The 26789-nt window shown below is 47.1% G+C and overlaps 1 protein-coding gene across 3 annotated transcripts in view; it reads right to left on the bottom strand.

Moving 5' to 3' along the window:
* Ddr (discoidin domain-containing receptor 2) overlaps positions 1 to 26789 on the bottom strand; it is a 279939-nt gene that overhangs the window by 179543 nt on the left and 73607 nt on the right. The window contains exon 1 of one of the 3 annotated variants that reach the window (XM_075879177.1): positions 9814 to 10145. The exons of 1 other annotated variant lie outside the window; for it this stretch is intronic. The gene's annotated coding sequence lies outside the window, so the exon portion shown is untranslated. Of the gene's footprint in view, positions 1 to 9813; positions 10146 to 26789 lie in introns of those variants that run through there. One more of the 3 variants, XM_037414002.2, reaches the window with a different exon arrangement.

Below are 26789 nucleotides of genomic sequence, written 5' to 3'. Positions count from 1 at the left end.
TAGCTCGCACATGATGAGTACCAGCGAAGCTGGCAACGCAAGCGCGAATATATATCTGCACACGGAAGGCCCGACGCACCGAGTTTCTGCGCTTTTCGCACGGGTTGAAGCGCAGCCAGTAGAGATGCATATTGCCGGCTTCCGTCACCACAGGGCGCTTTCGTCCTTATATACGCGCCAATTCGGCAATCTCCATCGAGTTCTTTTGCCCACGCTTACACTTTTGCGGGGAAGATATGCTGTACAGGGTACAAGTTTAATGGTGTCAGATGTACAGTTCCGTCAGCAATGCTATCAAGATTTAACCAGCAGAATGTGCGATCGCCGTATGGCGCAGTATAAGTTTGTCGCCGCGAACATCGACTTGTATTCGAATAAATATATATTCAACTATATATTCAACAAAAATATATATTCAACTACAATAAAGATAACTTTGAAGCCATTAACCAAGGCCTTGAAACGTTTTGTGAAAATTTCCTTTTGTCCTTCTCCTCTCGCTCAGTCACGGAAAATCGGTCTCTTTTTCAACATAAACTAACCGAGTTAGTTCATGCGTACATACCACGTATCTCGCTTAGAGTAACCTTATCTAAGCCATGGTTCCACAGATCACTTCACACAATGAGAAATAAGAAAAAAACGGCTCTTCAAGGCGGCAAAGCTCAGGGCAACACCACAGTCTCGCGCTAAACACGAAGCTGCGGAAAAGACCTACTGTCGCGCTCTTCGAAACGTCAAACGCAAATTTATGTCCTGTGGCCTTCAATCCCTTATTAAAAACAGCCCTAGAAAGTTCTGGCAACGCATCTCCCCTACTAACACCATTGACGACATTTCATTGGTGAATGATGACGGGATAAACGTCGACTCCGATGATTGTGCCGTCCTGCTCAATAATTATTTCACGAGTGTTTTCACTAAGGAAGACCATTCCAACATTCCATTAGCAGAAGAAGTTGATTACAGATACATGGATACCATAGCCATCAGCACAGCTGGAATTTCGGCACTCATTAAAGATCTGAAAATATCAACATCTGCAGGAGTCGATTCTATCAATACTGAAATTCTTAAACAGACCATTACGTTTTTTAGTATCATACTTGCCCACATCTTCAATCAATCCTTATCAACAGGTGAGATACCACACGAGTGGAAAATTGGCAAAATTATACCTGTATTCAAATCCGGGAACAAATCTGATGTCAGTAACTATCGCCCAATATCTCTAACTAGTGTCCCGTGCAAACTGCTAGAACATGTCATCGCCTCCAACGTCGCTCAGCACCTCAAAGCTAACAAATTTTTTTTACCGGAACCAACATGGGTTTAGAAAAGGTTTTCCATGTGACACTACACTAATGGAATTCACGAATGATATGTTCACACTCATGGATAAATACCTTGACACTGACTGCATATTCATCGATTTTTCTAAAACTTTTGATCGTGTTCCACATTGTCGCTTAATATCTAAACTATCATCATTAAATCTGGACTCCTTGACATTATCCCGGATAAGAAACTTTCTTTCATTCTGTAAACAGTATACCGTTGCTAATTCATCTTCATCCCCTCTAACCGATGTCACCTCCGGTGTGCCGCAAAGTAGAGTTCTCGGTCCCTTGTTATTTTTAATCTACATCAATGACCTACCATCGCACATCTCTTCTAACATACGACTCTTCGCAGACGATTGTATCATCTACCGTAAGATAACCTCAACATCAGATCACCTCGCTCTTCAGGAAGACCTAGACCTCATAACTAATTGGTGCTCTCGCTGGCAAATGTCGCTTGACACTGACAAATGCAAGCTCATGACCTTTACCCGCAAGAAATCATTTTCTCTTTTTACTTATACTCTTAACAACTGTCACGTGAAGCGCACATCATCATATAAATCTTGGCATGCATCGTTCACCCTCACTATCATGGTCCACGCATATAGAGAAAATTTCAGCACAAGCATCCCGCCCTCTCGGTTACCTCAAACGTAACCTTCATGACGCCCCAACTTCGACCAAAGCACTTGCACATCTAACCTTCGTTCGTCCTCAACTTGAATTCGCCTCATCAGTTTGGTCACCTCATCAGGCCTACCAAATTAATGCCCTCGAACGTGTTCAAAACCGCGCCGCACGCTTCATTGCGAAAGATTACTGCCGACATTCCAGTATCACTCACATTAAATCATCACTATCATTGCTTCCCTTAGATTCTCGCAGAAAGATCGCCTTGATCTGCCTGTTTCACAAAATAGCATCCGGTAAGCACGAAACCACCCTCCCTCTCACCCAGCCAACACGCACTTCTCGCCGTTTGCACAATAGCCGTTCTTTCAAACGCATTTTCGGGCACACGAACGCATTCAACTCTTCAGCATTACCAGTAGCTCTTGAAATATGGAATGGTCTTCCCGATAATGTTGTCAACATTCATGATCCCGTCTTGTTTCGTCACGAAGTAACAACCATTTTTTCATCGCCAGTGGCATCAACCTTCTACTAAACCATGTATATTGGTCTCCGCTGTATATTGTATTATTTGTTATAGTTATCTGTTGCACGCTTACAAATGAGTTTCTCTGCATTTTGTTTAGTAGTTGCATGTCATGCCTGCTCTCGCTAACAATTTTATAACGTTATTTTTATGTTATATAGCGAGTATAATCATGTTTTAATATTTCAATTAATGTGAATATGCACTGCATATAACCCCCCCCCCCCCCCCCCTCACACAATACTCCTGATGGAGCCTGTGGGGGCTTTCTGAATAAAAGTTTTTAAATAAAGTTTTCTTATGTAATGAACTTGATGGGAAATTGGATTAGAGAATATGAACTGCGTTTAATAAGGCAAATATTTTTCGTACCTTATTTGATTCGCTGCAAAATATCGGGTCAAATATAGACAAAAAAAGAAAAGTGCCCAAACTCACATACACCTAACCTACATTCGCGATGACTATAATTGCGATGTTTTCGTGCGAGTCAGAACGGCGAATCAGAACGGCAAGTTGCTTTTAGTTTCACTGATTGAGTCCAGTCTCCCTATTCAGGTCACTTTGCGTATGACATTGTTTTTAACTTCTACATTTCGTAGCACTTGTCGTCGTGTCTAATAGCCTGCAAGTGCGTGGTTAGTCTAGCGCTGCTCGTCGTCGCCGCGTGTAGCGAGTTAGGAAACCTCCGCTATTCGTGGAGCGTTAACGGAAGAAGAATTAACTTCCAGTACCAGTCACCGAGAGCGCAGCTAAAAGAGCCAAAAGACATGCAGGGAAGCCACGCGATAACAGAAACGACCCTAGAGAGAGAGAGAGAGAGAGAGAGAGAGAGAGAGAGAGAGAGAGAAGAGGAAAGACATGGGGGTTGAGCAGAGCAGTAACAAATAAAAAAAAGCTAGAGAGAAAGAAAGAGAAGCGATAGGCGCGCAGAGTGAGCACAAGGTCCGCGCGATGAACTGCGATGTTGAAACGCGAGAAAATAGATGTTTTCCGAGCAGGCGGCCGCAACGCGTGTAAAACAAACAGGCGCGCCGATGACTCGAGTTTCCCCACGCTTCTCTCGGCGCTCGAGCGTGCGTATACAGCGGGGCCGCCGGGGGACCATCTTCGGTCTCGCGTCAGACGACCTGCTGAAATACGCGTCCTGTCTGTGTAGATCCCGCGTCTCGGAGGCCATTTCGCTCACCACGTCGAGCATTTTATCTTTTTACCTTCCTCCTCCGTCGGTGGTTCCGCTCAATCTGTGGTCGCGGCTGCCATCAAGCGAAGCCCGACTGCCAAGAAACGAGGCGCGGTTGTGGTGGCGCGCGCGGTGATTACCGTCGATCGGCCGTCGTTAGCGGCCCTCACGCGCGGCGCCACCACTCCTCGCTTGGTTGTTCATTTTATTGCCCCTTTTTTGACGCCTTCCACAGTGTTTCTCTCCTCCTTGAACGTTAGCGAGAACGCAGCGCACGTACTTCAAAAAAACGTGATACGATTATTGCGAACGTATAGGTTTGTCATTCGAATGGCCATGTTTGCATCAAACATGGTGCAGCGCGGCATAACTATTAAGTGCACCCGCCTCGGCGGCCTCAACTATTGATGCCTCGAGGTGTATTAAAGGCAAAAATCGCGTAGCGCCAAATTTTGGCGGATGAGTTACGTTCGTGCACAGCGTCAGGGCAATAATCACTGGTTCCATCAGATCGCTATTACCGCACTCCTCAGAACGCAGTGAGCTCTATACGGTGCACGGCGCACTGCAGTCTTTGTACGTCCGCTCGAGCAGCGCAGGCGCGTTGATAGCACTTTCGTTTGGTTTTGTTGGAAAAGCGAATATTTTTTGTAAACCTGCGAAAGGGAAATGGGAGGGTCGATGGACGTTTACGCTAAAAAGAACCAGAATAAGTCACTTCTTAAAGGGCAAAAGAAGGAAATAGGCGCAGTTCTGTTACTAGTGCGCATACGGAGTATAGTGATCTGTAAGAACAAAAAAAGAACCAGAAGTACACAAAGGATATGAAACGTACAGCGTTCTCACCAACCAGCACTTACAGAAAAGGTTCCCGTATAGCTACGCAAAAAAAGGGAGAGGCAATCAAGGAAAACTGAGGTCAAAAATCTTGATGCAAGAAGGAGGGGACGTGTAACGGTCGCTGACGGCGAGTGCGGCCCACGCGTGATCAACGGGAGCGCGGGAAGAGGGCGCTCATGCTGCGAGCAAGACCCCCAGGTGCAGAAGCTGACGACCTGGAAACCGATTCCATATCTCAGCGCCCCGCCTTCTCTGCGCTGCCACCGATGACACGCCCGGCGCCGCGCGGCTCTTTAAGCCGGCCAGGTTCATTTCGGCTGGCCCCCGCGCGTCTACTGCCGCGGGGGGCGCGTTTTCACCGCCGACCACCGCCCCCTCTTCCGCGCTCGTCTCTTCGCCCTCCGACGGGGCTGCCCCCGAGTGCGCCTGATGTCATTCCTAACCTACGCGAGCATCGGCGGTTTCCCATGCAGCGCAACCCCACCCAAAGAGCAGCGGCGGCAAATACACGAGCGCCAGGTTTGCGCACCTACGCACCGGGCCCTAAACGACGCCCTTCGCGCCGCCCTGGGATGGCAGCCCCGCCAGGGCGGGCCACCCCGTTTACACACGACGCGGCGCTGCTCGGACAATCGGGCGCGCACGTGTCGGTGGCCCGAACTCACCTGTCAGCGCCGATGCGAGTTAACATTACGGGCAAGACGCACGCGAGACTTTCACGACACATACATTACCGAACGCAGGGAATAAGGGAACGGCCACGAAGCAAATCACTGAGTTCGCGGCGTTACACAACTCTGCAACGACACAATGGTTCGTATTTAATGAACCGAATATGATCGCAGCCACGGGTGATGAAACTGGCCGCCCATCATCGTTTCGTTCACGTTTCACTATTTTTTTTTACCATTGTAAGTACTCATGACGTCACTATGCTAAAAAATCATATTATACAAAAATATTTTGCGAGACGTTGTGACAGTTTTCTGATTCGACAGGTGCAATAATTTGCTATTCTAATCGACGTCCGAGTTCATTTTGCAACAAAGAGAGACGCAGAACCGTCTTTTTTTTATTTCAAGACGCCGAAATTAAAGCGATGTGTTCTGTGCACATTAATAGCCCTGCCTTTTTCTTTAATATATGCTGGCTTGGCAGATATTGAGGCTGAAACTGTGCGGCGTTCCATTTTCGCTCATCACCGATAGGTTTCCGAGAAAGCAAGCTCGGTGACTCGTCCAGCAAGTGGAACTCACGTATGCATTATTCATAACGTAAGCGTCGATACAGGCAATGTGTATTCCGCAACCATTACATACATATGAATTATTGTTCTCGATGCCATCACAGACCATTCTTATTATAGAGCACTTCACTTTCGCCCACATATGTGGGTCGCTAGGTGCGTTTGAGGGTATACGGTCGCGCAATTATATGTTACTTATACGCCGAGTCTACACGAATGGCATACTCCTTGAAAGTGAAAGCCCAAGTTCAACTACTTCGTCACTCGACCAGTATCTTACCCAAACGATCACAGAAAGGACAGGTGCACATTGCAATCAAAGGCGCAAAAGCGAAAGACAAAGTGGCGTGCCGGGTAGTCTTGGCAATCGTGTAGTTTCATAGGGGCCGTTACATCTGTCTCTGTTTGCAGCGCTGTTCGCGCCTTGCTGTGAACGAGTAACAAGCTGATGCCTTCACGGCTTTTGCCTTAGTTGGCATTTGCTAAAAGGCCTTGCCGACAAATGCAAAGAAAAGACACATTGACGCGCCTCGCGGGCCGTCGTCAATGTGACTTCGTTTTTGGTATACATGTCCTCTTAGCGGCACATGTGTCTTTCAATCGGCTTCTTCGAACTTTCCCGCAGACAGCTGCTCGAGAGATTGTTAAATGATAGACCCAATAAGAGGAGTGTGAAAGTGCTTATGACTAAATTCCTCATTTCCTGTTATTTTTAATTAAAGTCCTTAAATGGAACAAGTGTTAGAATATATAGGTTTCGGCAGTCTCGCGAAGTGGGTCGGACAGTGCTGGAATTCGTTCTCTTGTTTGGACGTGCGTAGACAGTTTGCACGAACGACGAGTGTAGGTTCGCACGAACTTAGATAGAACACAAAGCCACGAACAGGCAAGACAACAGTTATGCGAAAAGTTCACTCATATCAGCACTCGTCTCGTCCGTCATTCAATACCGTGATCAAGCAGCTGAATTTCACGTAACTGTTTATGCTCCGCGCCCACGTATACAAGGCCTGTCATGTGCATCACGACCGCTAGGAGAAGAAAGCTCGAGAAGTTGGTTTACACATTCGCTTACCCGTACAACCCGGGCGGCAGGAATGAAAAATGATGGAATGGGGAAGAGGCGCATTGCCCCGCTCGCATAGTATATACGCGAACTATATACGCTCAAACGCGAGCCGCTTATGTAAGATGAGTGTGGGCCATACTTCAACGGGGCAAAGGGCGATTCCTCTCCAGTTGCGAAAGAAAGACAGAGTCGGAAGGGAAGGGCGAGGCGTTGTGTATGTGCGCACGTGGCGTGGCTCGAAGCTGGAGACCGCTTCGATGGAGGAGTTTGCTGAGGCGCTTCCTGGGTTTGGCTATACGGAGCACCCGACTTCCTCACTGCGGGCCACGCACCGCTGTACAAGAGGACGAGGCAGCCGGAGGGGGCGAACAACCACCGCGACCCCTGGGACCTCGTGCCGGGGAGTTGCAGACGGGGCATCATAACTGGCGCGCTCTCGGCTCCTCTCATCTCTCTGGTTGCTGACAAACGACAAAATTCTCGGCGCTGAAAAGAAATATTGCCACCCGTCGAGAGGCCCCGCGCGACCAGCTCGCGAGGCTCAATCGAATGCGGGCCGTGTCGCTCGCCGATAAGATTGCAGCGGGCCCGACAGGACGACAAGACAAAGAGCCGAGTGTACTTTCTCCCCTCGCGCCACGACGCGTGTTAAGCGCGCGGCGGACGCTTTTGAAGAGCTCCGGCGAAGTGTTTCCGCGTGGCTCCGTGCTCTGGTGTTGCCACTCGGAGTTCGAGTGCGCTCACAGGCCCCTTTTTTGTTTGTTTGCGTAAATTTTACGCTTACGCAGAAATCCACGCTTGGCAGTCGATAACGCTGATACCCTGACGTACTTCAGTGGCCGCGAGCAAACATTAGAGCGGATGCTTTACATAATCAAGAACATGAGAAAGTTTCACACAGGCTGGTGTCTGGAACCAGAGGAGTCTCCATCGAGGCACTTCAGCGAACAAAATAGTGAGTAACGAAAATGTCACACATATATCGGTGACAATATGTACTGTCCGTTGCATAATAGCTGGCTTGAAGGAGCTGTTTCAGGAATCATGGCACACCGCCACGAAGCTGATACTTTCGCAATAGTTCTATTAACGCGCCAATCTATGCGGTTAAGTAGCGAAAATATAAATGAGTATCCGTATGCATAAATAAAACATTTTATGCTGTGCGGAATATTTCTTAAGAACGAATTACAGCTAAATTTGGTGCTGGACGTAGATTATATGCCAAGGCGGCCAGGCTATCGTAAAGAACGATTTTGCACAAACATATTCGGCGCCAGATCCGACGACGATATAGATCAGCAGTGCATCCTCCTTCCCTGTGCCATATTTGCCGCCATCGCCGCATTTTTGGATGGCTGTAGAAACCACAAAAATCGCGTCAATGATCAGGGTGCACTAGCTAAAACTTTCCGCTATTCCGTCACATAGTATTTAATGGGTCAATGATTCAGCTTCACCCCAACTGTGTGTCCACTATCTGGCCTCAAAGTGCCGGCGAATGGACGTCGTTGTGTGGAAAGTCCGGCCGAGCGCGTGTTATTTTTTCCCTGCTCTGGGGGCATCTCGCAAGCTCGGCCACAACATGCAGGTGAAAGGAATTCCGCCAGGCAAATTGCGATAATGGCGCAATTAACGCCTCGCGTAGTGCAAATATCACCGCCATCGCGCGTATACCTGGCAGCGCAACGGTAACGATTGCCATCTTCTTTAGTGATCAGGTGAGGAACGCCCGGGGTGGTCTCGCGTTGCATTATTACTGCTTCCTGCAGCCATTACTCAACGCCCGCTACGTGCTGTGATGGCAGCGGTCCTTGCAAGCACTGCGAATCGGTGGCGGTAATCAAAGGGGACCGTGTACCGACAGCCTCCGTGCCATCAATACCAGTTCTCGCCTTGGGCCGTTCGGAAATACATTACGAGAGATTGGGTTCCCTTTTATAGGGAAGTCCATTTCATTTTGAAGGTGTGGTTAAAAAAAAAGCACAGAGCACCAGCGCACGTGTTACGCTACAACTGTTCGTAAGAAAGTTTCAGCCAATTGTGGTTCTCGACATATTTTAGCGATGTCGGTTGGTCAAAACATGTACGCTAAGTGGTGTTGACCACGAAAAGAAACCTCGCATAGAAAGATCGTTGTGTATTACCTCGATAAATTGTCAACGCTCTACGCATGACTTACGCTGAACCTATACGCGACTTCTCATCGATTCGCACAACCTTTGTTTCAAAGGTGGCGAATAACTTTTGCTGCGTGAAATTTGGCGAAGAAAGAGCGCGCCAGCTGGACATGCTGCGACGGCATTTTTCAGTTTTTTTCATGCACACTTTTGTACATTTGAGAACAAAGTTTGGTAAGCTGGGGACAAATCTGAGCAATGGAACCAGTCTGTGTGTGACTTACGGTATTTCCTTGCCCTCTACCGTAAACTCATGCGGAGCAAGCGTAACGCAACAAGACTGAGCTTGCATCAAGAAACTCACCAGACAAGCACGCTTGTTGGGTGCGTTCCTGTATGCTGTCAGCTTTATTTCGAATAGGAGAATCTTAGTGACCAGAAGCAATATACCATTTTTTCCCTTTAATTCTGGTTGATCTCTCCAGGATGATAGTATTTTGGCCGTTTTGGTATCCCTGGCCATACTAATATTATTTTTACACAGAAACTTAGTATACGGTAAAAGTCATCACTTGAATAATTTAATCTTTTAAACAACGGCTTCGTTTATTTTCACTCGTAAAGAATGATAAAAAATATATGAAGTTAGCTGTGCAGCGTTTTGCAACTTAATCACAACTTTGGTCACTGAATGTCATCCCTCATCCGACGCAGTTTATATGAGCATCCTAAATTTTCGCAGTGATGAACTAACAACAAATGACATTACTACTCACAGGCATAATTTCCTCGGCTATCTGGTCGGTCACCGGAAAACCACGACTACACTGTCAACGGCAAGCAGACTTACCGGCAGAACCAGCACCGGGGCCAGCGGAGTTGGTCCAGTCGCACCCGCCACCACACACTTCAGATGAACAACACGCGACGTGGAAGTGGATTAAAGTGGCACGCCTCCCGGTATCCACACGACGCCGGATGAGTACAACAGGCGAAGCGTCGGAAAACGCACGCGACGACGCTCAAAGTCAGGCGTCCGTCCCAACGGTGCGCTCACATGCTGCCTCCGCCGCCGAACACGGCCGTCGCGCGGTGAAGCCTTCTCCGCAGGGCACAGGGCGAACAGTACGAGCTCGGGGTCCCGACTCCTGTCTCGGCCACGCGCGTTCTGCCCGAAAGCCCACCTCTAACGCGCGCCAGGCGTTCCCCTCCGGCCGCTGCGAGGGGGACGGGCATAAACGCGGGAGAGGAGGCCGCGCAGAGAGAGAGGAACACGAGCACGCTGGCTCTTCTCGCCTTTTTCCTGTTTGAATAGGGGAGAGCGTAAGCGTTTCGAGAGAAAGGAGAAAAGCGAGCGCGGGATGGTACGCCGCCTGTACGCGGCTTCGGCAAACTCGGGGGGCCCCCACGAATCGACGACGGTGGGTGGGAAAGCGGCGCACCGGTTCATTTCAGGCGAGGGATGCGCTCCGGAGAGCCAAGGTTTGGCGAACAGAGCGGTGAGTTGGTAGTAAAACCTGTGCGACACAAACGAGGGTGTTCCGGAAGGTTTTATAATATGTAGTTGGAGAACACGAAGTAGGGATAATTACACTCGAGAACACTGAATAAGTGCCACTCGCTTCGATTGCGTCCCGATCATGCGGTTTTGTCTCCACTCGTCCTTCTTTGTGCCTGCTGGAGTGCATTTTGATTTATACTTCGTTTGTTCTTTTTATTGAAAATTTTCGCAGCCAAGATAGTGCTGTATCGCTTAAGTAACGAACATGAATAAACGTTTTAGTCGCGGAGCTTTTATTATCTTGGTGCTTAATGTGCCTTATAGAAAAATGTTAGTAGTTTTGCTTTCGACAGTGTCGTAATTGAAATGCATTCGTATTATAAAAAAATACGTGCTAGTAGATAACAGATTGATTTTTTAAAAAATGTCTTGATGTTGAGCTTATGCACAGATCCGTAAAAATGCATGCTCTAAATTCATCCGACTTAAATCTTTCCGGAACATCGATACGGCAGGATGCGCGCATGTTAAATTTTATGACCCTGTTCGGAGCCGCGCGACGCACACTTGTTGCGTGACGCTTGCTCCGCATGAGTTTACGGTACAGGGCAAGGAAATACCGTTCGTCACACGCAGACTCGTTCCTTGTTTTGTTTTTTTCTTTTATTTTAACGTCCCGAACGTAGAAAGTGTGCCCCAAATAGCGAGCATTCGCAAGAGAGATTAAGGCAAATTAAAAAATAGTAAACCACTCAAGCTCCATTCAGTGCTTCGCCTTATGGCGAGCTCTCAACGTGGGGCTGGCGCGAGCCTACAGACACCTCCAGTCATTGCATATATATCACCTCATGGAACGCCGTTTTTGCGATGCCCGTGCGATGCTCTCACTATCCGATCGCCTTCGTCTCTGCGTGCCCTATTGAACGAAAGTTGTACCTCAAGCACAGTAACTTGCTCATTTTTCGCACCCTTATTTTGCGTTTAAATCTTCCGTGACGTGCACTTTTGGCGAGCTTTGACATGGTGAAAGAGCCACGGTTGTAAGCGTGCATTCGATATATCCTCACGTCTTTCACCAGGTGCCAAATCCCATGCAAGTCAAGGATCCTCTTGTGGACAGGCGTCCGGCTGCCTACCAGCGGATTGAACCAAATGTCAGTCTAACTTCCCGCGAAGCCTTCGCACGAAACATTGCCTCCTGCCGAAGCGTATTGCTGTGCGCCTCCGCTGCGTTTACAAGAGAACATGCTGAATTCAGTACTTCGACATATTCGCAGTCGCTCTCTGTCTCTCTGTTTGTGTATATGTGCGAGCGCGTTTGAACATTTTTCGTTTCTTATATTGCGAGTTCACACCACCTTTACGCGTTCGAAAAAAAAAAATGAAATCTCCATACCTTACGCGATCACTTCGCCATGCGAACACAAATTTTTCGGCGCATCTTCACGTGTCTCCAAGTTTCCTGGGGTAACAAAGGCGTAAAAATCACAGCTTCTTCGAGCATGTGATGGGGACTTCAGATAGAAATCGGTGAGCATACCTAAAGACAAAAGCATCGTTCCTTCGCCTTAGAGCACCAATTTCGAAGTGCGATTCTTCGTTTTTCTTCACATTTGTTGCATAAATTACAGAAAAACAGAAAATGAGATTACAGGAAGCAGAAAGGGAACAGTCTTGTCATGACATCGAGAAATATACTTTTGTAAAGAGTGCCCACTCGAGCTTTTTTGCGGCCGTGCAAAGTAGGATATGACCAACCGCTAGATGGCGTACCCATGATCACTTCTAGTTAACCAACATATGTATAACCCGCCTCAGGACCACTTTGAAAACCTCTCATCAAATTTTTTTCAAAGAAGAAATTATTGGTTTGTGCAATTCTTCATGTCAGCTCTACATCGTGTCCCGCTGAAAACGTTTATTGCATTACCACAAAAATCAGCTAAGTCTGACTAGAAAGTGTTGTCTTTCTCCATTTGTTTTGTGCCCCACCGCGGTGGTCTATAGTGGCTAAGGTACTCGGCTGCTGACCCACAGGTCACGTGATCGAATCCCGGCTGCGGCGGCTGCATTTCCGATGGAAGCGGAAATGTTGTAGGCCCGTGTGCTCAGATTGGGGTGCACGTTAAAGAACCCCAGGTGGTCGCAATTTCCGGCGCCCTCCACTACGGCGTCTCTCATAATCATATAGTGGTTTTGGGACGTTAAACACCACATATTAATCAATCAATCATTTGATTTGCACAAGGGGTACACATTCATGTGGTTTAGATGTACTGTACATGTATTCCCTTTGTGAAAGCATGGGTGTTTAGCCTAGTGGTAAAGACACTCGCCTTTGGAGCATGACAGTATAAGTTCAAATCCCAGCATCGGAAAGAAAAAAAAAAGTTGTTTTATTTATGCTGAAGACATAAGGTCTGACCAGCCGCTTGTGACGCTGCAAGTAGCGCAGTAGCTCGGCCGCAGGGTCCTACGAGAGTGCCCGCTCATTACGCAAGTACGTTTCTGTGTGGTCATAGTGCGAAAAACTTGGAGCACGTTTGAGCTTCGCCTTCAACATTGCAACGCGATAGCGTAATCATTGCACATCGTCTTCTCATCGACAAGCTTTGGTTTCGGTCTTCATTGCATGCCTCAAGCGTGCCACAAAGAAACGAACGTCCGAACGCGTAACATTGCCCATTTCATCGTTTCAATTTATCCTAAAGCGCCCATACTGAAAGTGCAGTTGCGAAGTTCCCACGGCTACACGATTCTTCCTTTTGCGAATGGTCCACCACGCGTTCGTATACGGCAGCCCGCGAACCTGCACAACAGCGTACTTTGTTCATTGTTTTGCTAATAAGGATGATTACACATGTTTGAGTGCTTTGTAATGGGTGAAACTTTAAAAGAGACACTCGTTGCACGATTCACATGTTTGACACCTGGCGCGATCGTATACACTTCTATCGAACAATACTGCATGCGGTAAAGGGTCCCTGAAACTTTTTTTTTTTGAGTAAACATGGAATTAATTCACTGGAGAAGCGTATTGCCTCACGAATTCCACGCCACGAAAATTGTAAGCATCCGTCCAGTGCGAGCGGAGTTACAAAGATTTGTCACACGCTGCATTCTCTCTCCTCTCGTCACGACGAAAGCGCTGGAAGCTGAGCAGGGAGGGATGGGAGGGGCAAACACAAAACGTCACGCGCGCCTCGTAATCTTTAACACTTTTTTCTTTTTTTTTCTTTGAATACGCGGCTTTCTCAGTGCGTGCGATCGCGCGCGCACGCGTGGACAAGTGACGGCCTCTCGCGGTGATCTCTGTAACAACCGAGCGCGCCATGTTCAAATCAGCCAATGGCTGATAGATGGGTAATTTACGTGCGATTTTTGAGCGTCTTTCGTCATTTGTCGAGGGAAGGGAAAGCAATTTCCAGTTGGCTTTGATAATTTACTGTGAATTCCAGGCCGCGTGCTGCGCTACAATATATGGCTTGCGTGTTGTTGGCAGCATCTACTACCAATCGGCAGCGTTTTCTGATCATGCTCAAAAAGTGTTGCAGAGCCCCTTTATGGACTGATGGCTCCCACTATACATGACATTCATGTAGTATTTTTTTCAAAGCAGTTCGAAGCTATGACATCGTTTATCTGTAGTTAAGAACCTGCTTTAAAGCCTGGGTTTGTTTCTCACTCATACTGAAGATTTTTATGATTGATTTCATTTCCACCTTTCTCGGTTTTACGCTCGTAACCAATGACGCAAGCACTGACACAGTTTTTACGAAACTAGCTCTTTGACGCTGTTGCATTAAAACTTTTGAGCGCAGCGCTTCTGCCACACTTATGTTAGCAGTAGCAAGAGCGAGAAGTGCGTTCATGAGTGCCAGGTTTCACGCGGGGAACTTTGTATACGTCTCAAGTTCCTAAATCTTCTCGTATATGCGATTTACCACTGCCAAGAGGTAACTCAGGCAGAGAACACTTACGAGGAATTTAGTTTTCAAGCAATTATGTAAGGTAAAAAGGTGGCCCTTCAAAATCTCTCTCTCTCCCTCTCTCTTTTACCATATCTCACAATCTAACAAGGAATCACGTTAGATACAGTTAATGAGATGGTCTGATCGAAAAACCATAGCTATAGAGCTGTCAACGACCAGTGGAAACATTTATGTAAGTGTGTACGTGGTAAATCTAGAATTCGTACATAAAAAAAGCTAACTGCAGAGTGTCTGTTGAAGATCCAGAACGCATTGAGATGCACAAAGCTATTTTATTCTAAGCGCCGTGATCACGTCATTTTTATTGAACACGCAAAAACAGAATAGAAAAATAGAGCGACATTAGAACGGACGGCTACACTGGGCTGGCAGAAGATGAACTGAAGAAAATGCGACATGATAAAGCACAAAGATCAAGATGAGATGAGTAAAACGAGTAGCATCATGCCCGAGAGGAAGTACAGTCGTGCTAAATCTGAAATGCAACGCGCTGGCGGTGGTTGAAGTGACCCTAAGCCTGAACGACACCGACAAACGTTAAATTCGTTTAGAAAGTACTGCTCACTGAGAGTTTTTCAACAGTTTTTTTTTCTTCTAAGCAGGTCCCACTTGGCAGTGTTGGTGCCATTTTGAGCACAGACAATGTGTTGCAACTGATATTGAACCCGACTGTGCATCTAAATTGACTTTTAAGAACAACCCGACCGAGCATCTAACGTATAGTTACTCAAAAGCCGCTGTGTAGATGATAGTTACAGAGCACGCTAACGCAACGCTTCATAAAAGTGGAGACGCTTACGTTATTCGGCGGCCAGAAGAGGAAAGACGTCTCGCCCCAACAGTGACGTAACTCGGCTTGCTCTCGTTTTCTATGCACGCCTATGTAAAAGACACTATACGAGCTCGTTCTTTCTGGCACTACCTCCAGCCTATTCGCAGTCATATAGCGCAGTCGCACACAATGTGTGCTTAAGTCGGGACATTGTGCTACAAATGCATAACGGATGAAGAGGCTATCGGTCGGAAAAGTGTATGGCGGAACGTATACATCTTTCCTTTGCATAGCGTGAGCGACGCTGTACACAAGAGCGCATGCAACGGGTCGAGACGCGCAATACGGACGACGGTCGCATTCGCCGGGCTTTTCAGACGTGGTCGAGCGGGCGTTGTATCAGCGTCCCTCGTGGATGCCCCGCTGCGCCGTTCGTCCAGGGTGTGGTGGGAGCGAGGAGCAACCCCCGCCTCAGCCCCAGCGAACGTCGCATCAACAGCGGTGGCATCTCTAGTGTAGAGGGAGGCCCTGGCCGGCCGCTTCTTATCCGCTAGGAGCGAAGCCACTCTATAGTTCGGCGGGGGCACCCCCCTCCGCGGCGCTTGCATCACACGTTACGGGCCACTCCGCGCCAGAGAATGGGCGCATCGAGCCGCGATGAACGATTGCCCAGGAGCTTCGGTCAACAGGCTACCCGGCTTTGGTCCCGAACGCGGCCGGAGAAAATAGCTCTGGCGCACACCTCTTTCGCGATCGCACCGGGAGGGCAGCGTTTTTCCGCCGCCTGGTTTTGAATGCGCCCATCCCCCGTCTGAGTTCCCTCTCCCAGCTGTTTATTCCGAAGGCGCTACAGGTGCGCTGCTGGGCGGTGCTCGACATGCGCTCGAAAGAGATATCGCTCGCGTAAAAGCGGCGCTATACAAATACTGAAAAATGCAGCTTAGTGCACTCAAAGTACGAGAAAGCGTCTCCATTATACTCTGCGAAAAGGGCCATCCGATAGTGAAGGAAAAGTGCGTGCACATTCTCCAATTCAGCTTATTTGTGCCTTCTCCTGGACAACACCGACGCATGTTTTTTTTTTCTTTTGAGAAAACTGTTGACGATTTTAATATTTTGCTATATTTTTCACGAAACCATGAAACTTCTAGAAGACTAATTTCGTGCATTCTGTATGGCAACGACACAAGTTCACTTCAATACTCGTCGCAATAAAGCTACGCAGGGGAGTTGATTCCCGACTCCCGTCACCAGGACTTAGGTTTTCGTGCCTGGATACCGTAACGCCAAGACAGTAAGTACATGGTTAAGCCTGCACTACATCGCGACGTGCGTGAATGCAAGACAACGAACTCTTGACGAATATCCCTGTCATGTTTGAAATGATGCTTCTTCTTAGAAGGGCGATTCCACCTCGTATCCGCCAAGGTGCCCACTTTTCCTTTCGATACAAATAACCAAGCAAGCAAACAATAAACTACGTCTATCAACTTACATAGCCAAGAAAAACCAGCGTCTTTGAGCCTTGGGTAGTCTGGTTGCGTTGTGAGCGTGCACCGGACGCAGTTGTCACACTAAACAAACCCCAGTCGCAGTTCCAATAGCGGCACTGTTGCGTCTGTTAATAGTCACAGTTCTATCTCGCTCGATTCTGCATCCGCAAAGCAGCGCTCACAGACATTACCCAGGCGTGCACGTGCACGCATATTAGCGGGCCGCAACGGACGCGCACCAATACGTGCCCGCGTGCACATCCGAGAAAAGCGGCAGTCGGAGCTGCGGTGCGTGTGTGCGATATCTGCCGCCCTGATCGCCAGATGCAATCGCGGCGTCATGGGGACGGCACCCACCGACGGGTAATTTGCCTTTCATGAGAGCACATCGCGACTCTCTCGAGTTGATACCACCGGTCCCACGTGATCATGTTTCCAGTGGTTCTAGAGGCGTAATTGTACGTTGGCCATAGAGCGCGATTATCTGTCGGCACGGTGCCGATTTTACGCGAACTGATTGTCCAGTCAGAGTAATGGTCGGTCGGCTGTTTGGGCGCGATAAGCGCCCGCGCGTCAACCGCACGAGACGTGTAATTGCGCGCGCAACAAAAACGACGTTTGATTTATAGAGCACTCATTGTTCGCGACCGAAGTCGGTGCGCCGCAGAAGCGCCTCCAACGCGGGGTGCAGAGCGCATCGCCGCATCTCTTCGCGTTCACGATACAAAGTTTTACTTGTAGTTCGTGTTGTTCGGATAACATGTTATGGAACACGAGCAAAGTTTAGCGACAGAGAGAGAACGCACCATCATTTATTGAATGCTGAAGATGCTGAACTTTATAGTTCAAGAAAGGCATTTATGCACAAGGGCTCATATTCACAGAAAGATTTTGTGCGAGAACTCGTCGGAAAACGCCATGCCATGCAATCTCAGTGCGATAAGCGTAGCGTAGCAGTTTCACTTAAGAATGAGGAGGTTTGTGAACTTCGACCGCGTATATTTGGTGTACCATTTGTGAGGGATGTTTGAAACAGAAACGCACAGGCTAACAGTTTATTAACGCTAAACTATTGCCGGCTAGCATCAGGCGCCCGTACGAAGATAACACACGGGGTCATTCACGCTTCCGAATATTTGACAAAATGACTTGACAAAGTCACAGCGCTAAACCTTGACTGTGCAGGGGACCGTATATTGGGAGACGTCGAAATAATTTCTGACATCAACTCAGATCTTGGTTGGCTATAGGGAGCCCAACGGAGGCTTTCGGTCGCCATCAACTATACTAGACCATCGGTTACCTGTCCGACGCATGACAGGGACTGCTCAACTCAGCTTCATTTACAAGGGGTGTTTTGGAACATTCCGAAAGCACAGAAACGCACTCTGACGCTCTTGCTGCGGACGCTTGCATTCGCAAACACGCGTGAAGGCTTCGCGCTCAGCTTCAAAACGCCAACATTCGTCCACAAACCACCTGCTGAATGTGCGCTTGCTCACATTACAGGACAAAGAGCGTGATTGCCGCACCGCCAAAGAAAGTTCCGCAACGTCCAGAGGGTAAACACTGTGACTACGCATAGCGTCGGTCCACTGCAAGAGCGACAAGAGAGAGACATAATTCAGCCCTAAACGGTGACTTCCCGCTGATGGACGGCGGCGCACAGGAGTAACCCTGCCGCTGCCGTTCACCCGGTTGCGCAAGTGCGGCAGTTCAATCTTCGCGACGTGGTTTTGCAGCGCGCGCATGCGCAATCTCCCTCGCTCAGTGGAAGCCACGGCAGAAGCACGCTTTCGTTGTTGGCAAGGTAGAAGCACGCTTTCGTTGTTAAGCTAGCCAGGCGCCTCTTTGCGCCAGGGGACGCGCTCATCAGGGCCGCCAGCTCATCGAAACTGCGCGGCCAGTGGACAAGTTCAAAATGAAGCTCTCCCGGTTTCGCGTAGGGCAAGCAAACATCATTTTCCGCCTCGGCACGCGTGCGCGTTGAGCGTCTCGAGACTGAAGTGGACGTCGCTCCACTTCCACATGTGCCAGAACGTGCGGATAACTTCGGCATTCCCGTAATGTTTAGTAAAAGCGATCGAAAACATCGCTGTTCTGTCAGCAGTTCAAGTGGTGACCAAACATCCGAACAAATGCTGAAAAGAAAGAATTGATTGATTTGATTGATTTGTGGGGTTTAACGTCCCAAAACCAGCACATGATTATGAAAGACGCCGTAGTGAAGGGCTCCGGAAATTTTTACCACCTGGGGTTCTTTAACTTGCACCCAAATCTGAGTACACGGGCCTACAACATTTCCGCCTCCATCGGAAATGCAGCCGCCACAGCCGGGATTTGATCCCGCGACCTGCGGGTCAGCAACCGAGTACCTTAGCCACTAGACCACCGCGGCGGGGTGAAAAGAAAGAATTAAGCGCATGCACATCATATAAGGATCGGAATCAGAGATGGCAAGCATAATTGCGCTGACGCATGTTCTGGGAATTTTACAGATACGATAGGTTGGAAGGCGAAAGGAGAAAGATACAATGGCAAATCCCAGTAGCCGATCGATATTAAGCAAATAATTAAAAGAAAAATTTAAGGCGTCTTCGCACTAGGGGTGCCAAGCCACTATGAAACGTGAAGCTGGGCAGCCTTCATGGTTTTTCTTCATTTTTTTCTCTTTCTTTTCTTGTATCTTTATTACAATTGCTCTCATCTCTCATTTTTTTCTTTTTTCTTGTCTCTGTTTATTTATATTGCTTCCTTCATTTCTCTCTATTTCCCTACTTCTTTCCTTCATTCCTTTATATATTTCTCTCTTTCTTTTTTTGCAACGCTTTGCTGTCTCCCCTTCCTCCTTTTCGTACTCATAGCCCTCATTTCTGTTTCCCACCCACTTCTTCAATGCTATAGATGGTTTCAAGATCGCAAGCGTTGTACCCCAAAAAACTTCCGGCCACCTACTTCATTTACCAGCTCCTAACGTCGAAACTGACAGCACGTTATCCATGCAGTTTTTCTCAAAATAAGGAAAATATCTCTGTAGCTTTCCAGATTAAACGAACGTGCGTAAGGCTCAAGGGAATCTTTTGTAATTTTTATGTAGCTCAAAAAGACTTTTATTTGAAAATACTTTGCCAAATATGCGAATGAAACTGTAGAAAACCAGCGCGCTATTTTAAAGCTCTTCTTGCCCACCGACGCTCTTAGGGCACATTGGTGGGCGAAACCAGATGTCATCAAAGGCCCGTGTTTGTAAACAGTGAAATGGTCTGTACTGTACTAAACAGGGCTATCTTATGATCTGCTAACGTGCCCGGAGTGCCCTGAGGTGAAGGTGAGCACCTGCAGATCGTGCGTACGTGGGTTCGAAACTCACCTTATGAAGAAATGTTTTTAGGGGCGAAGCTCCTCTCAGCCTAACCTTGTCCTACGTGAAGCGTAAGCGGCAGTATCAGACAAATAAAAAAAAAAGACAGACAGGTGAACGGACGGAAAGATGGACGCACTCATGGACGGACGAATGGATGGATGGACAAACTGATGCACGGACGAACGCACGGACAGACAGACAGACAGACAGACAGACAGACAGACAGACAGACAGACAGACAGACAGACAGACAGACAGACAGACAGATGGAGAGGAAAACGGAGGACGCTTCGCCCCACTCATCATTAACTCCGTGGATAGGCTGCGACTTTTTTTTTTTGCTAACAATTTCTCTTACACTTTAATCTCTCTCAGCGCAACAAAAAGCTTAATGTAATTCGTTCAGCATGACGTGGCTAGATAGATAGATAGATAGATAGATAGATAGATAGATAGATAGATAGATAGATAGATAGATAGATAGATAGATAGATAGATACCTGCACCTATCTGCATATCAATTAAACCTTTCAAATTCACTTTAATTTTTGTCAAAGGTAGCCTTACTCACTCACAGACCCCACTAACTGAGACTCGCTTGCCACTGCCACTGCCTGGGAAAACGCGTGAGTCATTGTTGGTTATCGGATAACTTGATGTGAGTTAATAGTTATCAACGGCGTTTAACGTCCTGAAGCCACGATATGATTACGAGTCACACCGCAGTGGAGGGCTCTGTATATTTAAACCACCGGGGGTTTTACGACGTGCACCTAAATCTAAATGCGTGGGCTTCTAGTATTCTCGCCTCCACCGAAAATGCAACCGCCGCAGCCGGGGTTCGATCACGTGGCCTGCAGGCCAGCAGTGGAGCACCGTGACCACTAGAACACCGTGGCGGATTGTTAATAATAATAATAATAATAATAATAATAATAATAATAATAATAATAATAATAATAATAATAATAATAATAAAGATAAGAAGACCAGTCAATTATAAGTATAATTATTTCAAGAGGAAACGATAACGCACAGCCAACGTCTGTTGTCTTCGCACATAAAGTCAGTCAAGGCCTTATTGAACTTTTCGCGTCGTAGTGGCCTGTTGCACAGGCCATAGCAACCCCGCTCTTTTTTTTTTTTTCATGCGTTTATTTGCCATCGTTTTCCTTCCCATCTTTCTTTTCCTTTCCCCTTAGTGCACGGTATCGAACCAGATGCCGCAATTGTGGTTGACCTCCCTGCCTTTCTCTAAATTTATTTTCTCTCTCTCAACGTCTGTTGGAGTTAAGCAATTTTGGTTAAGAACATGCTTGGTGGGTGTGTTCGATAACTAGACGTATGCGCACACTTCTACGTGATACTTCAGCCATCCATCCTGCTCTTTTCATAACATTTTATTGCTGATATACCTGAAAAGTTGTTTTACTGAATGTTACTGCAATGCGTAGCTTACACCAACCCTGCGTGGATATTACGTTATCGAGAGAGCGTTAAGCATGTGCAACGAATTGCAGAGTATATATTCTTGAGTGCGCTTTTCAGAACCTCGGAGAATAAGGGCCTGGAAACTATGGAGAAAACATTCAGGGTAGGTGGCAAGTTGGAGTGTATGCATATGCCGGGATGCGTTTATCATGTCACCGCGAAATGTATTTGTATGAGTTACTGCTGCGAAACGTGGCATCGGCGAGTTACGCCTGTAAACAACGGAGAAAGAGAGAGAGAGAGACCTGTTGGACAACCAACCAGAGTGCGAATGATTCCACATGGAGATAATGTTAGCATAAATACTATATAAATCGTGGTCTGAAAAAATAAAAACAAACTCTGGAATTAGCAATACTCTAATTTGAGCGAGTAGCCCCGCCGCGGCCGTCTAGTGGCTAAGGTACTCGGCTGCTGACCCGCATGTCGCGGGATCAAACGCCGGCTTTCGATGGAGGCATAAATTCTGTAGGTCCGTGCGGCCAGATTCGGGTGCACGTTAAGAACCCCACGTGATCGAAATTTCCGCAGCCCTCCTCTACGGCGTCTCTCATAATCATTTGGCGGTATTGAGACGTTAAACGTCCCATATCAATCAATCTGAGCGAGTTCATTGGCCTTCAACGTATTAGTAAGTTGGCACCAATTTCACTCTCACATTGCGCCTGCGCAGTGTTGCTCAGAGGCCAGATTCTTCGAAGCCCTAAGCAAGAACTCGTACTTAACTAAACGATTTGAGCTTACGCTACGCAACAAGAACTGACGCAATTTTTCAGACATGTACTTCATTAGAGCAGTAAGGTAAATATGTGTTTTCGCTCGAGGCTTACCACAAGTTGTCGACACAATTACTCAGCCTAACTACATGTCATGTAATAAAGTTGAGTGCGCCACCCATACATGTATATTCGCGGCGTGGCATAACCTATAGATGCGTGTTCACGTACGACCCGAAAGTTGCTAGGGGTGCACTATTTCAGGCAATTCAGGCAAGACAGGTCATTAAAATCGCTCGCACGTACGAAAACTTAAGCCATGTGTTCGTAGCGTGCTCAATCTACTAAATGTTCGTTCTCCTTCCATAGGCTGTATTGTGGGCATCACCTTCTTGTTGTAAGCGGTTATTTCTTAAGGCAAAGAGCCAGCTTTCAACTTTCATATGGGCCAGACTGCCCACTAACTCCACTAAACGATCATTATAGTCGTGATATAAATCTATTCTATGTTTGTAAACAGCAGTAGGTGCCGTCCAAACGAACTTCGCATCCACGCGTAGCGTCACCGCTGCAGGTGACGGACAACTTGGGCAGAGTTTCGCCAACTGCGGTTAAACGTCGAACGCCTGCAGGCTCTACACGGCGCACGATGACCGATCGAAATGTACGCGGGCGGGTGCTTTTTCTCCGTCGGCTGACGGGAAAGGTGGAGCTTCCACTCCGTGCGACGTGGCCTCGTGCAGATCCCCGGGAACTTTTGCGAAGCACTCCGCGCAAGATCGTGCCCAGCACGCGGGGGCAAAATTGCAATCGCTCCTGGCCGGCCGCAGCGCCCTCTGCCGCCGCGCCTGCATGCATACAGTCGGTCGTGCGGACGCGTAGGCTGCAAATTGATGTTGAGCCGATAAGATGCACCACAGGCGTTGAGTCCTCCTATTTATATTTCTCTTGTCTGGGTTTCTTCTTCACTTGTTCTTGCTTCATGTTTTGTTTTTTTCGCCGCAAGATTCTCCCCCTCGCCCATCTGCACCTTTCTGCCACGCAGCTTCGTTTGGTGTACTGGCGGCGAACTAAAACGAGATGTCCGCAGAGTTGGTCCATTTTTTGAAGAGCTTAAAGGCACCGCGGGTGCACGTATCTATGCATCGTATCTACGCATGTGCAAGTGGGCTACGAAAATAACTAACAAGAGAGGAAGAAAGAGATGAGCGTAAGAACAGGCTTTTACGCCGCCTTCTGCGAGACTCGGCGGATGTATTAGAGAGGTTGCCTCGCGGGAGGCAAATTCAGTGAACCGAACGGCAGTCACGTAGAAGAAAACCAGAAAGCGAGCGCTGAGCCGCCCGTTTTATCTCGGGGGCAAATATTAGCGTTCAGTTCACTTGTCGGGGAACACTAAGGCGAAATAGCATCCAGCCTACTACCTCTTGCTCCCCAGGTGGAGCATGTTTTCCCCTCTAAAACTCTTCTTTCTATGTTCTTTCGGGCTCTCTGTCTTGTTGAATTCAAAACAGGTTGAAATGGAGATGCATAGGCCACCCGAAAACGCTCCCGCGGTTCCCATGCTTCCGGTCAGTTGAGACCGATCGGTCTTGGAACGAAGCGAGGCGACGCGCAACGGGCGGAAAAAAGTGCCGCTCGATAAAAAGGAAGAAAAAAAGTGATTCTGCGACAAACTGGCTGTCGTGTTCGGCGAGGATGTTTCGGTGAAACCTGTGGACCGGCTGGTCAGGGCTGGCGTAATGGAGACCAGCCGCATTCTTTACGTGTGGTTTGAGGGCGCGCGCGCGCGCGCGCGTAAACACACACACACACACACACACACACACACACACACACACACACACACACACACACACACACACACACACACACACACACACACACACACACACACACACACACACACACACACACACACACACACACACACACACACGCACGCACACGCAATGGCGATAATATGCACAGGCAATACATACGCATAATTAATATGAACCTAAGTAATTACGAAAATTAGCCACTCCGACCTTGACTCGAAACCCCGTGATAATTAATGCTGGAAATTCCTTGAAAAATAACTAACAAGAACCATTAAAATATAAGCATTTGCAGAAGCGGCAGATTTCAGCAGAGCAATAGAGCCGATCGCTCGACAGCTAAGCTTCGTGTCAGGTACAGCGTGACGGACTGGCCTCGGATGGAACAAACTACAATGTGACTTTAAAACGAGAATTTTATTGATCTGGTATACGTCACTGTAGCTTTGGACAAGTAAAAAAACCGGCCTAGAGCACTGGAAAGCGCTGACTCCTTTTTTCCTGAATCTGCTTGTATACGCCATGCATATATTTGCTGCCGGTTGTGTGCAACGCTGATATAGGCACGGCCCCTATTCAACAACCTCTGTCTAGGTTTTGTTCAGAAGAGATAATTTTAGCAAATCCTGAAACTTGACAAGTTGCGAAGGCAAACTAGCCAACCGCAACAAAACCTTCAGGGAAAAAAAGAAAAAAAAAGGTTTGGCGAAACCTGGCCACTATATCTGTAAGTAATTAACAATTTTTGATAGTATATCCCCACAGATGGAGACATAGACTATGACATGCTGTTATGTCACTCTACTATCGTAATTGTCACGGTGGGCTTGCTTTCCATGAGATTAGCAGCACCCAATTTCGCAAGGAATAAAAGAGAGAAAGAAGGAAACGCAAAGAAAGGGCAGGGAGGTTAGCCAGATTTTTACACGGTTTGCAATCCAACACGGGAGAGGGAGGGGGAAAATAATACAGAAAGCAAGTTCAAAAAGACCAATAAGCAAATACGATCTTGTGAAGACAGAGAAAAAAAAAGCAATAGCAACAGATACTCAAAAGTGGTATGCGAGGTAGTATATACATCATGGCGTTCAGAGAGTGGAAAAGGATGTATAAAAAGCTTACGCGTGACATGGTGTTATAGGGCTGGTGATAAAATTATTAAGTGGCAAGTCGGTGACGACCACAAGAGTCTATACAGCTTTCTACATAATGAATGGTGCTGTTTCGAAAGGTGTGATAGTAATCGTTATGAGTGCGGGAGCCTGCCATCCCTTTGAACTACGTGATGTATACGCAAAATTAATTCATGCTTTGCCAAACATGCCAACAAGATCGTACCCGGCTCCTGTGCAGCTACCAGCAGCATGCCTCTCTCAGGTTGCATGCGAGATTGAATGCGCAGTTTTAACTTATTCTTTAATGAACCAAAATTATCGAATAAATTAAAATCGGTTCGGCGTGCATCATGCGTGTGCACAGCAAGCACTGTATTCGATGCATGAATAATTTTGATCCACCACTCAGGTACAAACTTTACAAAAGTCTACTCAATACTGCATTAATGACGTAAGCTTTCTTAATGGGAAGCGTTCATTTGCATATTGCAGGCATTTGAGCGTCTATCTATCTATCTATCTATCTATCTATCTATCTATCTATCTATCTATCTATCTATCTATCTATCTATCTATCTATCTATCTATCTATCTATCTATCTATCTATCTATCTATCTATCTATCTATCTATCTATCTATCTATCTATCTATCTATCTATCTATCTATCTATCTATCTATCTATCTATCTATCTATCTATCTATCTATCTATCTATCTATCTATCTATCTATCTATCTATCTATCTATCTATCTATCTATCTCCGCCTGGGTACAGCCATCACGTAGGCTTCACGTCAATTGTAGTTGGGTGCTATCCGCTGAAGTTGATTTATGTAGCAGTGTCGAGGGCTACCATCCTCGTGAGAACCAGCGCTTTATATGAGCTTACTGCTTCGACTGTTGCTAATATCTATGTTACTGTTGGCATCATTACGTAACTGTAAGCGTCTGGTATATAAAACATATGCGGCTGCTTAACGTATGTGTGTGCGTGCATTTGTACATATCTTTAGCGTCACTTCGTAACGTCTCGCTCAAAAAAAAAAATTACAACACAGTGCCTTCCATCCCGGCATGTTTCGCATAACATCGATTCCCAAGGTACGTGGGATCTGCCGAATTTCGCTTTTGTCATTGAATCAGAGCTACACTCTTTACCAATTGCGTTGCTCTTTCGTTCAATGTTCTCGTTCATTCCATAAGGCCGTATGCGCAGCCGACTTTTATTGAACAAAACACATATTACTGAATAAACCTAATTTTGACCTCTCACAAATTTTAGTGAATCGACACCAATTTACCTCAGTGATGAGCAAAAGAGACACTCGTGTGAATATATCGAGCCAGGTACAGTCAAATAGAGAGATTCTTACTGTGGTGCCTCATAGTACGTATATAACTTTTAGCATTAACAACGATATGTTGTTATTATTAATGAGAAAGATGGTATACGTCAGAAACGTAATTATGTACAGACCAGATGAGGCTGTAGCCCTGTTAAAATGGAGGGGATAGCTAGGTTTACTGATTGGGCCACACCTTCGGTAGAGATCTTCACTAA

The sequence above is a fragment of the Rhipicephalus microplus genome, chromosome X, assembly GCF_043290135.1.
Source record: "Rhipicephalus microplus isolate Deutch F79 chromosome X, USDA_Rmic, whole genome shotgun sequence".
NCBI classification, from domain to species: Eukaryota; Metazoa; Arthropoda; class Arachnida; order Ixodida; family Ixodidae; genus Rhipicephalus; species Rhipicephalus microplus.
This window is presented reverse-complemented; position numbering and strand designations above follow the sequence as displayed.